The 11,592-nt window shown below is 47.9% G+C and overlaps 1 pseudogene; it reads right to left on the bottom strand.

Annotated features, from left to right (window-relative positions):
• Positions 1-200: 200 nt before the first annotated feature.
• On the bottom strand, positions 201-599 carry LOC144797591 (peptidyl-prolyl cis-trans isomerase pseudogene; annotated as a pseudogene).
• Positions 600-11,592: the final 10,993 nt, after the last annotated feature.

Raw genomic sequence — 11,592 nt, 5'->3', positions numbered from 1 at the left:
TGCAGTTCATTGGAGAGCACAAGTAAGACTGAAAACTAAACCAAGTGGCATGGGTGGTCTTTTTACCTTCTACACAAGGAATGATCAGATGTAAGCCAGGAAATAAACTACAGAATCCTGCAATCAGCAATCACTACCTTTTTCGACATCTTCCTGGAGCTTGAGCCAAACTTCTCCATTGCTTTTACAACATTCATGCCTTATACGACGGAGCCAAATACGACGTGCTTGCTATCCAACCTCGAAGTCTGGGCAGTGTAGATGATGAATTGAGAACCGTTCATGTTGGGCCCAGCATGAGCCATGGACAAAATCCCGGGGCCAGTATGTTTGAGTGTGAAGTTCTCGTCGGCAAACTTGGCACCATAGATTGATTTTCCACCGGTTCCATTGTGGTTCGTGAAGTCACCGCCCTGACACATGAAATCGGGAATGATCCAGTGGAAGCACGATCCCTTGAAACCAAACCCTTTTTCCATTGTGCACAGGGCTCTGAAGTTATCAGCTGTCTTTGGCACGACATCATCCCAGAGCTCCATTTCGATGCATCCCAAGCTGGTGCCATCAGCCGTGATATCAAAGAGAACCCTCCAAACCATGGTGGTGATTATATGGGTTGAACAGTGTAGGTGGTGACCGCTGGTCTGCTTCGAAGCTCCTGCCTGGTTTAGAGCGCGAAGAGAAAGAATCCAAAGCACCGAATATTTCTAAGGTTCACGGTAGCCGGAAGCCACTACCAGTTAACGGTGCTCCGCTTTGGCCTCAAATCCGCCTCTCGTATCTTTACAAAGTGCCTCACATCTGTAGCTGCTTTTCTCATACAACGCCACCAATTCTTCTTATCTAGACGATAGACAACGTTGGCCTGCACGGATCTCTTCAATCAGCTAGATCTCACACTGAATCTAGAGAAATCCAATCCTCATCCATCACAGACATTTTTAGGGGCCACGCAGGACACAACATCCTCGAACGCATATTCTGCGCAGGAAAGACAACTAGGACTCATGAGGTTGGCACAGTCCATTCAAAGAAGAAAAAAATTCTTTCTGTTCACCTCTACAAATCCTTTCTAGCGATGATGTCCTCTTGCATAGCTCTCATCCCATTTTGTTGTCTATGCATGCGACCACTTCAACGGGACAGAAAATAGGGGCAAATGTCAGGTTCATTCAACAACCTCATCCAAGTCACTCCAACAATGGTCAGCGCCTTATCCTGGTGGACCAACCAGAAACATCTGTTATTTGGACTCTCTTTGCCGTCTAACTTCCTCTCTAGTCTTCACAACCGATGCTTCCTTGGAGTGATGGGAGCATATCTCCATTTTCTCCAAATCAGTGGAAAATGGCCACAAGCTCAACATCATTTACACATGAAGTTACTAGAGTTGAAAGCAGTGCGTTTTGCCTTCAAGGCTTTTCTCCTGAGAATGCACAATTCTGCAGTGCTCACCCGCACAGACAATACAACAACGATGCACTACATCAACAAGCAGGGTGGCAAAAGATCCCACCTGCTATCCGAGGAAGCACAAAAAATAGGGGAATGTTCCATCCATCACAAGGTACGTCTGCAAGCTGTATATGTTCCCGGGAAGCAGAACACTATAGAGGACACTCTCAGCCACTTGACAACATCATGCCACAAGTGGGAGCTGCACCAGAGGACCCTGAACAACATCTTTGTAGGAAGGTGGCACTTTATGTAATATACCACTCAGTGGTTATATCATGTAATGAGTCCAGTGATTCCCCCAGAAGGGTACTGAGATAAATGTATATATATTTAAAGTGCCCTATTTGTGGTAGTGTGGTCGACCAGCCTTAGGCCTATCACAGAGAAGTGTAAGACATTTTTTATACACACAACTCAAAAAGGAGATCCACACCAATTTTATAAAAATAAGCATCTTTCAAGATTTATTTTAAGATCAAAATGTACGTTGCAAGGCGAGTACGTTAAAAAAAAAAAACTTTTCACTTAAGAAGTGGACACAATGCAATTTTTCAGTTCAGCCATGTTACCCTATAGGAGGAAAACAAGAATGCAGTTTTGAAGGCAAGTACATGACTCACAGATCCAGTCTTTGGTGTTTCAGATCAGCACCAGGCAAGGTTCAAATCAGTACCAAGAGTGCACCACCAGCAGCACAGGGGCAGCTGGGTGCAGAGGTCAAATTCGGGTTGGGTGTTAACCAATGAAGAATGGGGGTTATTGAAGTTGCCCTGCTCATAGGTAAGTAAAGCAGTGTCAGTGTCGATCTGGAATTTAAGGTAGGCACGGGGAGGGCCTCAAGGCAGCACCAAACTTACACCCTCAGCGGCACAGGGTGCAGAGTGACAACACAGCATTGGGCGCCCAATGCAAATGAATGAGGGAGATCGATTTTGGAAAAAGGCTGCAGGCTCAGGCCAGGAGGCTGGACGAAGAAAACCCACAGCTGCCCTGGTATGTTCTGATGCTAAGGGAAGTAGGGACACCAATGGTAAAGCTCCCAAGGTCCAGGGACTTTGAGTGCAGGGATGATCTTTGGTGTCAGGAACAGCTTACCAGGCTGGTCACGGTCCGAGGGAGTCTTCGGATTGAGGCTGCAGGTGTTGAGGTAGGGCCAGCAGGGGTTAGTCCACAGTGGACTCTGGCTCAGAATCGTTGGGGCACCTTTGCAGGACCAGTGGGCCACTTGGACTGGGCCTTGGGTGTCAGGTGCAAAGATGGGTCTGGAGGTGGTTTTGCAGTTCCTCAGGGCTGAGGCCTTTGTTCTTTAAAGTTGGTTTCTTCTGGACAGGTCCTCTGTCCACGAGAGTTGATGATGTTTATTGAAGGCAGGCAGTCCTCTCAGAGCATTGGAGGTCACTGGGCCTGCAGTACGAGTCGTCTTTTGTAGAAAGAACGAAAGGCAGCAGACAGGCTAACACGGCTGGTACAGAGTCCGTCACTGATCCTTCTTCTTTGTTGCTGTTGCAGCTCATTGGTGTCCAGGCTTCGTAGGTCGTCAGGAATATGATTTCAGGGTCTGGGGATGCCACCTAAAGGCTTGATTTAGGGGTATTGCAGGGAAGTGACATGTATGGACCAATGGGTTCCTTACCTGGGGTGTTTACACCCTCTATTATGCCACCCTCATCTTCAAGATGGTGGTTGCTGAAAAATGTGCTTCACTTCGCCTGCAGCACCTGAGGGGCGGAGTTGGCGAAGGGAGGCACACCTCGTTTTCTCATTAAGTTTTCCTGCCAAAAGTGGGGGTTTGAATCAGGGGCTGCCATCTGCTGTAGCAGCAGAGGCTGGGATTGCATTACAAAGGTGGCAAGGCGTTTGAAGCTTCCCTCTCAAGCACTGTCCTCATCCTGGGGAAGGAGGTGTAACACCTCCGCCCAAGATGGGCTTAGTTTCTGGCCTGAGGGAGCAGGGGCTCTCGAACCAAGGTTCTAGAAACATGTCTGGCGGTGGCAGGTTGCCTAAAGCCAGTCAGAGACCACAACAGGGTTGGTAGGTTTTCAGGGGGCACCTCTGAAGTGCCCTCTGAGTACATGGCTTAATAAATCCAACACTGGTATCAGTGTGGGTTTATTAAGAGGTGTTGATTGCAATCAAACACACATGGGTTCTGTGAAGCCATCATGGTGCAGGGGAACTCGATTTGTCGAGTTTCCTGCCCATGTACTCTCTATGGCTTCCCTGGCACTCACAGTTTTAAGATTAAACTTAAATACTGTTGGGGCATATCTTCTCATTCAGATATGCCCATACCTGAGATACATTGCACCCTACCTTAGGGCTTAAAAGGCCTGCTAGTGGGATGACTTACCTATACCTTAGTCAATGCTGCTTTGACATGACACACAGGCACACTTTGTCGTTTTTGTCTGCACCTAGGCATGCAGGCTGCAGTGGCAGTTAGCATGGCCTTGGTGAAGGGTTCCTAGGGGACCCTCTTTAGTCCCAATGCCCTAGATTCCCAGCGTACCATTTACTAGGTATTTATAGGTGAGCTGAAGTTTTGCCGATTGTGGTACAGTTTTGGTAAAGGAGCTGTGGCACAGGGGACCTGGTTGGCGGGGAACCTGTGCACTTCCAAACAAAACCATATCATGTTCCAGGCAAAAAATGGAGGCTAATCATATCAAAAGAGGCACGTTCTCACACTACCCCCCCCCCACCACCACCACCACCCCCAAACGAAAGAAGATGAAACTAACCTTCCCCTGGAGAGTCTTCATCTTCTAAGTGGAAGAACATGGAAAGGCCATCTGGATTGGCATGGGCTGTTCCAGGTCTGTGTTCCACTGTGAAGTCCATTCCCTGTAGGCATATGGAAAACCTTAACAGTTTAGGGTTTACACCTTTCATTTGTTGTACCCATCTGAGAGGCCTGTGGTCTCTCTGAACTAGAGTGCCAAACAGGTATGGCCTAAACCTCATTAGGGCCCTGATCACAGCGGATGTACATTGTTACAACGCATGCTTTTAGCACGCATGCTGTAACAACGCGGTTTTTATAACGCATTCTTTTACAACGCATAACAGAAAAGGGTGTTGGATAGTGAATATTTTAATTTACTATTCCAACACCAGTCCCCGTTGACACTAGGGATGGTGTTGTATAGTAAATTAAAAGTATTCCCTATCCTTGAGCGCCCCCCAGAGTCATGCGTTGTAATAGAATGCGATTTAAAGACAGTGTTGTAATAGCACTGCGTGCTAAAAGTTGCGTCGTAAACGACGTTCCCCGATCACAGCAAAGGCCTATGGCACTCCAACACTGCTCTTTGGGGAGTAGTCTCCTTCTGTTGAAAGCAATAGGTTGGCCATGTCCTTCGTAATTTGTTTAAGATAGGACTGCTCTTACCCATGATCAGAGGCATCTGTCTGCGCATCTAACTGTTTAGAGTAATCTGGAGCTTTCAGGACTGGGGTAGAGCACATTGCAGCCTTCAGAATGGCAGTAGCCTTTTGACAGCTCATTGTCCAGTTCACTTTCTTGGGCATCTTCTTGGAGGTGAGTTCTGTGAGGGGGGCCACCATGGACCCATAATACTCCATTAACCTCCTGTAATACTCAGTCAAGCCAAGGAATGCCCTGACTTGGGTCTGGCTTGTTGGAGCTTCCTAGTCCAGAATTGTCTGTATCTTGGGTTGGAGGGGCTGAACTTGGCCTCCACCTACCAGGTGGCCCAAATATTCCACCTTACCCTGCCCTATCTGCCACTTGCTTGCCTTGATAGCGAGTCCTGCATTTTTCAGAGCCTCAAGACCTTCCCATGGTGAATCAGATGATCCTGCCAGGTGAAGCCAATATCACCTAGAAAAGCTGCACCAAAGGATTCCAATCAAGCAAGAACTCCATTCATCAACCTCTGGAAGGTGGCTGAGGCATTAGTTAATCCAAAGGGCATTACAGTATACTGTAAGTGTCTACTTGGAGTGGAGAATGCAGATTATTCTTTTGCTCCAGGGGTCAGACCTATCTGCCAGTACCCAAAGGTGAGATCAAAGGTACTCGGATGTTTGGCTGCCCTCAATCTATCAATCCATCTGCTCTAGAAATTGGATGTACATCAGTCTTTGCCACAGCATTGTCCAAACAAAACCTCATGTTCAAGGCATATGAGCTGCAGATTACACACTGTGCATAGATGGCCACCTAGTGTTGGGCCCGGATGTTTGCAGTTTGTTTTTGTTGTAGAAAAGTCTTTGGAAGTCCCGGGATAGGTGACTCCTCCTTTGGATGATACTGCGCATGGGCATCGACTCCATCCCCAAATTGTTTTTTTCCGCCACCGGGCTCGGATGTGTTTCCAGCGCTCCGTGTTGGAACCGATTTCCGTCTGCGCGCAATCCTCACCAGCTTCGAGAATTCAGTTCAGAACACATTTCCAGTCGACACTACTCTATCAACATCCAGAACTTTGATTCCGGTCGTCGTCGAAGGCCTTCGGGCCCAACTAGACCTCGACTTCAGCTAATGGAAAGGGCACCATTTAAAAAGTGTCCTCAATGTGGGTCGAAGTTTCCCCACACCGACCTTCTGGAGGCGTGTAACCTTTGCCTCTCCCGGGAGCACGAGGCCAGAGACTGTTCTGTTTGTGCCTCCTTCCGCTCCAAGAAGACGATCCGAGACCGAAGAGCTCGGAGAACAATGGCTCAAAGATCTTCAGCTCCGATTCCAGACGACATCTTCGAGGAAGGCGTCGACGTCCCAGAACAACATGGCGTCGACAGCAACTCCGAGGCAGAAGATTCCGATGTCGAGGAAGTCACTCCACCGTGGCGGGTTGTAAGTAAGACCGTCGACCCCGACCCTTCCTCGACACACCCCAAAAAGGCTCCGGTCACACCCTCGCCCTCGGGTACACACCGAGACACTGCTTCTACTGCCCCACCTTCGGACCCGGCAAAGAAGCTAACAAAGCCTTCAGGCGACTCGGGCTCGAGTCGACCTCCACACGGTGCCGACGCACACCTACCGGCACCGAAAAAGACACCATCGGTTGCCACGCCCACATCGAAAACATCGGCACCGAAACAAGCAGTTCCTACCTCGGCACCGAAACCAAGGTCGGAGCCAAGCAAAGCTTCGGATACGAAGAAACAACCCAATCCGAAACCTTCATCGGCACCGAAAAAATCATCAGAGCCGAAAAAGATTCCAGCTTCTCCTGTAAAAGACAGTACCAAAAAACCAAAAGAAGCAACTTCGATGCGAAAACCTTCCTCCACACCGAAAGGTCACACTTCTGCAGAGGACTTATTTCACCCAGACCCTGCACAAAAGACTTTGGTGAAAGATCCAACTACTGGTCGACTAACTTAAAGAAACGACCACTAGAAACACCAGCACCAGCTCCTCCTCCAAAGAAGAAGGACATATCTACTTCCCCGCTAAGAGTGCCTTCCCCTTCTCCTCCACCTATGCCATCACCACCTGTTCCCCTGCCACAACATTCCCCTACACACTCTATCATACATGATGATTATGGGGATGATAGCTCTGATGACATAGGGGGTAACGCGGATGATTCATCTATTCCACCAGGCTCACCTGACCCATGGAACGATTATAATACGCCTGATGTTCCAAATGTCCCTCAAGATGACATATACCCCTCTAGACCTTCCCCGCCAGAAGACACTATGGGCTTTAATCAGTTGGTACACAGAGCTGCGCAATATCATGGGGTGGATATGCAAACGGACGCAGTAGAGGAAGACTTCCTACTAGATACATTTGACAATGCACAAACATCTTCATCCATTTTACCCATGCTCAAAGGAGTTATTAAACACACCCCTGAGGTTTTCAAAGACCCAGTTAGAACTCGGGTCATTAACTCACGAATAGAGAAAAAATACAAAGCTGCACCTTCAGATCCAGCTTATATTAAAGGCCCAGTGCCCCTAGACTCGCTTGTAGTTTCAAACGCACGCAAAAGGGCTAACTCACAAACGTCAGGTGAGGCTCCCCCACCTGACAAAGAGTCTAAACTCCTTGATGCGTCAGGAAAGAGAACTGCCTCCCAAGCAGCAAATATGTGGCGTATCGCCAATACACTAGCATTATTGGCACGTTACGACAGAGCACACTATGATGAACTAGAGTCACTGATGCAGCACCTCCCGGATAAGTACAAAGATAGAGCTAATGAGCTTATCCAAGAAGGGAAAAATATTACCAACACCTCAATTCGTTGTGCACTTGACGCAGGAGACACTGCCTCCAGAGCAGTTAACACAAGTGTTTTGCTGCGTAGGCATGCGTGGCTACGCATATCAGGTTTTAACCCTGAAGTCCAGAGTGCTATACTCAATCAACCCTTTGATGAGCAACACTTATTCGGAGCCAACATAGACGTATCCCTCGAAAAAATGAAGAAGGGTATAGACGCAGCAAAATCTATGGGAGCCTTGCAGTTGCAGGCTCCCAGACGTTCATTTCGACGCTCATCCTATAGAGGTACCAACAGAGGATATGCTTCAGACACACCCTTCACCTCCTACAAAGCCCCCACACAATCTACATATAGTAAGGGCTACCAAAGGGGTGGTTACAGAGGTAACAACAACAAGGGCAGAGGCAAGACCAACAATTCCAGCTCTGCCTCCACCCCTGCCCAATGATTCCGCTCCCCTTCCCCCACCCCATTCCACTCTGGTCGGGGGAAGACTACAGCAATATCTGCCAGCCTGGGAAAACATCACATCAGACAGGTGGGTGCTTCAAATAATCCAGTCAGGTTACTGTTTAGAACTAACATCCACCCCCCAAACATACCGCCCAGACAGCGTCCAATGTCACAAGAACATTTGACACTGCTCAGACAGGAAGTGGTATCTCTCCTGCAGAAAATGCAATAGAAATAGTTCCAAAGCATCAGCACAACAAGGGAGTATACTCCCTATATTTCTTAATTCTAAAGAAGGACGGTTCTCTGAGACCTATTCTAGACCTCAGACCTCTAAACATTTACATACAGTCAGACCATTTTCATATGGTCACAATTCAACAAGTCCTTCCGCTCCTCTTACAAAGTGACTTCCTTGTCACTCTAGATCTCAAGGACGCCTACTTCCACATTCCCATCCACACAGCGCACAGAAAATATCTCAGATTTGTGCTAGACGGGCAGCACTACCAGTTCAAAGTGCTCCCATTCGGAGTCACAACAGCACCAAGAGTGTTTACCAAATGCCTAGCAGTCGTAGCAGCACACTTAAGAAGACAGCAGATTCACGTCTTCCCATATCTGGACGACTGGCTCATAAAAGCAAGCTCATACGGCCAGTGTGTACAACACACTCACGCCACAATTCTACTACTCCACAACTTGGGATTCACAGTAAATCACACCAAGTCACATCTGCTACCCTCGCACACACAACAATACCTTGGTGCTACAATAAACACCCAATTAACACTAGCTTATCCCTCTCCAGCCTGGATAACAAGTGTACAAACGCTCCTAACAAAATTCAAACCACAACACTCGCTTCCAGCTTGAGTGTTCATGCAACTCATAGAAATGATGGCATCTTGCATATTTATAGTACCTCACACAAGACTGCAAATGCGTCCACTTCAAGAGTGCCTAGCACGACAGTGGAACCAGGCTCATGGTTAATTAACAGACCTAGTTTTTGTAGACAGTGGGACTCTTTGCTCTCTGCAATGGTGGAGCACACAAAACCTTTTAAAGGGCCGACCGTTCCTAGAGCCAGTTCCCCAAATTATCATGACAGCGGACGCGTTGCTCTCCGGCTGGGGAGCTCACCTACTGCATCACACCATGCAAGGCAGGTGGACACCGCAACAAAAGCTAATCCACATCAACCACTTAGAGTTGCGAGCTGTGTTTCTAGCCCTAAAAGCATTTCAAACTCAAGTGTCAGGCAAAGCTGTCTGAGTCCACACAGACAATATGACAGCAATGTACTACATAAACAAACAGGCGGGACACACTCTCTGCAGCTCTCTCAGTTAGCACAGCAGATATGGAGATGGGCTATACCTCTAAAGATCTTCCTCTTAGCCCAACATGTCCCAGGAGTACAAAACACCATGGATGATCTACTAAGTCGACAGACACAGCAGATCCACGAGTGGGAACTTCATCCGCAAGTTCTTCAACCGTCTTTCCAAACGTGGGGACAACCTCAGATAGACCTTCGCCACCCACGAAAATGCAAAATGCCCAAACTTCGCCGCCAGATACCCACACCCATTGTCCAAAGGCAATGCGATATGGATGAACTGGTCAGGACAATTTGCGTACGCTTTTCCTCCTCTTCCACTACTTCCATTAGTGGTACGCAAACTACAGCAACATTCCCTAACACTCATTCTAGTTGCTCCAACTTGGGCCAGACAACCGTCGTACACCACACTGCTGCAACTTTCTGTGGTGCCACACCAAAAACTAAGCCTATCTCCACGCCTATTAACACAGAACCATGGAGAGATCAGACACCCGGACCCAGCTCAGCTCAACCTAGCAATTTGGCTCCTGAAGTCATTGAGTTTGGTTACCTTAACCTTCCTCAAGAATGTGTGAACGTCATCAAAGAAGCTAGACGTCCCACTACCAAAGCATGTTATGCTGCTAAGTGGAAAAGGTTTGTGATATACTGTCAAAAAAATCACATAAACCCCCTGGATGTGTCTATTCAACACATCGTAGGCTACCTCCTACACCTTCAAAAGTGTAACTTAGCATACACGTCTATCAGATTACACCTTGCTGTTATAGCAGCATACTTACAAAATAGACAACATCTATCTCTTTTTAGAGTACCAGCTATAAAAGCTTTCATGGGAGGGCTGAAACGAATAAACCCTCCCAGAACACCACCTTATCCAGTATTGGGGTATCTTTCATAGATTCACATGCCTGAATCATTCCCCGTCGTCGAGGCGGGAGTCCCACGGTAAATTATATATATATAGCAGTGCCTAAAAACCATTAGTAGTAGGCTAGAAAAGGATATAGGCCCAACTAGGCCCAAAACTTAGCAGCCTATCTACCTCATTATGTAAAAAGAACTGAAAATGTAGCCTCAGCCAATCAGCTAACCTCACCCTCTAGAACCTTCCCAGCCCAGGCAGCTCTCCTCAGATTTTCACCGCACTTCGTGTGTAAGGGAGTCTCCCTGAGTGCCTACTCAGTTTTTCTTCAAAATTTCTTCTATTCTCTCAAGATGTCTGAAAAGAAGGCTCTATTCAAGGCTTGTGGTTCCTGCTTCAAGAAGAGGGTACATGTGGACGACCAGCACTCTGATTGTATTTATTGTTTGCATCCTTCACATGTTGTGAAGGATTGCAGGATATGTCGAACCTTCCCTCCTAAGACCATCAGGGATAGAGAGGCAAGAGTTCTTTTGTGGCTGAAGTCGTCTGCCACAGATGACGAGGACAGAGCCTCTACCTCAAGTAAGAGAGCCAGTTCCAAAGAGAGGTGTTCTCCTGAGCGACTGAAAAAACCTAAACTCTCTCATAAACCCTCTGAGTCCACAAAGAGTGCTGCGTCAACAGAGTCTTCTACTGTGAGTACAGTCCGCACTAAAGCTGTCTCTTTGGTGTCCTCTCTCACTGTCACCACCTATTCTACGTCCTCTACTTCTTCAAGTACTGTTACCACCTCAGCAATTACTTCTCCTGTGATGTCCGTCATGGTTTCTTCTTCTGATAAAAAATCATCGAAGAAAAGCTCGTCGTCGACGAGTCTTCCGTCGACGACCAAATCACCATCTACGAAGCATTCGTCATCGCTTCCGTCGACGCTCTCGTCGACGGCTCCCCCGTCGACGAAGGTTTCCACTATCCCGTCGACGAAGATCCCGTCGACGAAGAGTCCGTCGACGAAGACCCCGTCGACGAAGACCCCGTCGACGAAGACCCCGTCGACGAAGACCCCGTCGACGACAAGCCCGTCGACGAAGACCCTGTCGACGGCAAGCCCGTCGACGAAGGTTTCAGCTCCATCGACGACAAGCTCGACGACGAAGAGTCCGTCGACGGATCCTTCTACTAAGACGCCTTCAAAAAAGTCCTCGTCGACGATTACAACACCAATGACGATACCGTCGACGACAATACCG

This window comes from Lissotriton helveticus, chromosome 12, assembly GCF_964261635.1.
Source record: "Lissotriton helveticus chromosome 12, aLisHel1.1, whole genome shotgun sequence".
Lineage (NCBI taxonomy): Eukaryota > Metazoa > Chordata > Amphibia > Caudata > Salamandridae > Lissotriton > Lissotriton helveticus.
Note: the sequence above shows the minus strand (reverse complement) of the source record. Positions and strands in the feature narration are given on the sequence as shown.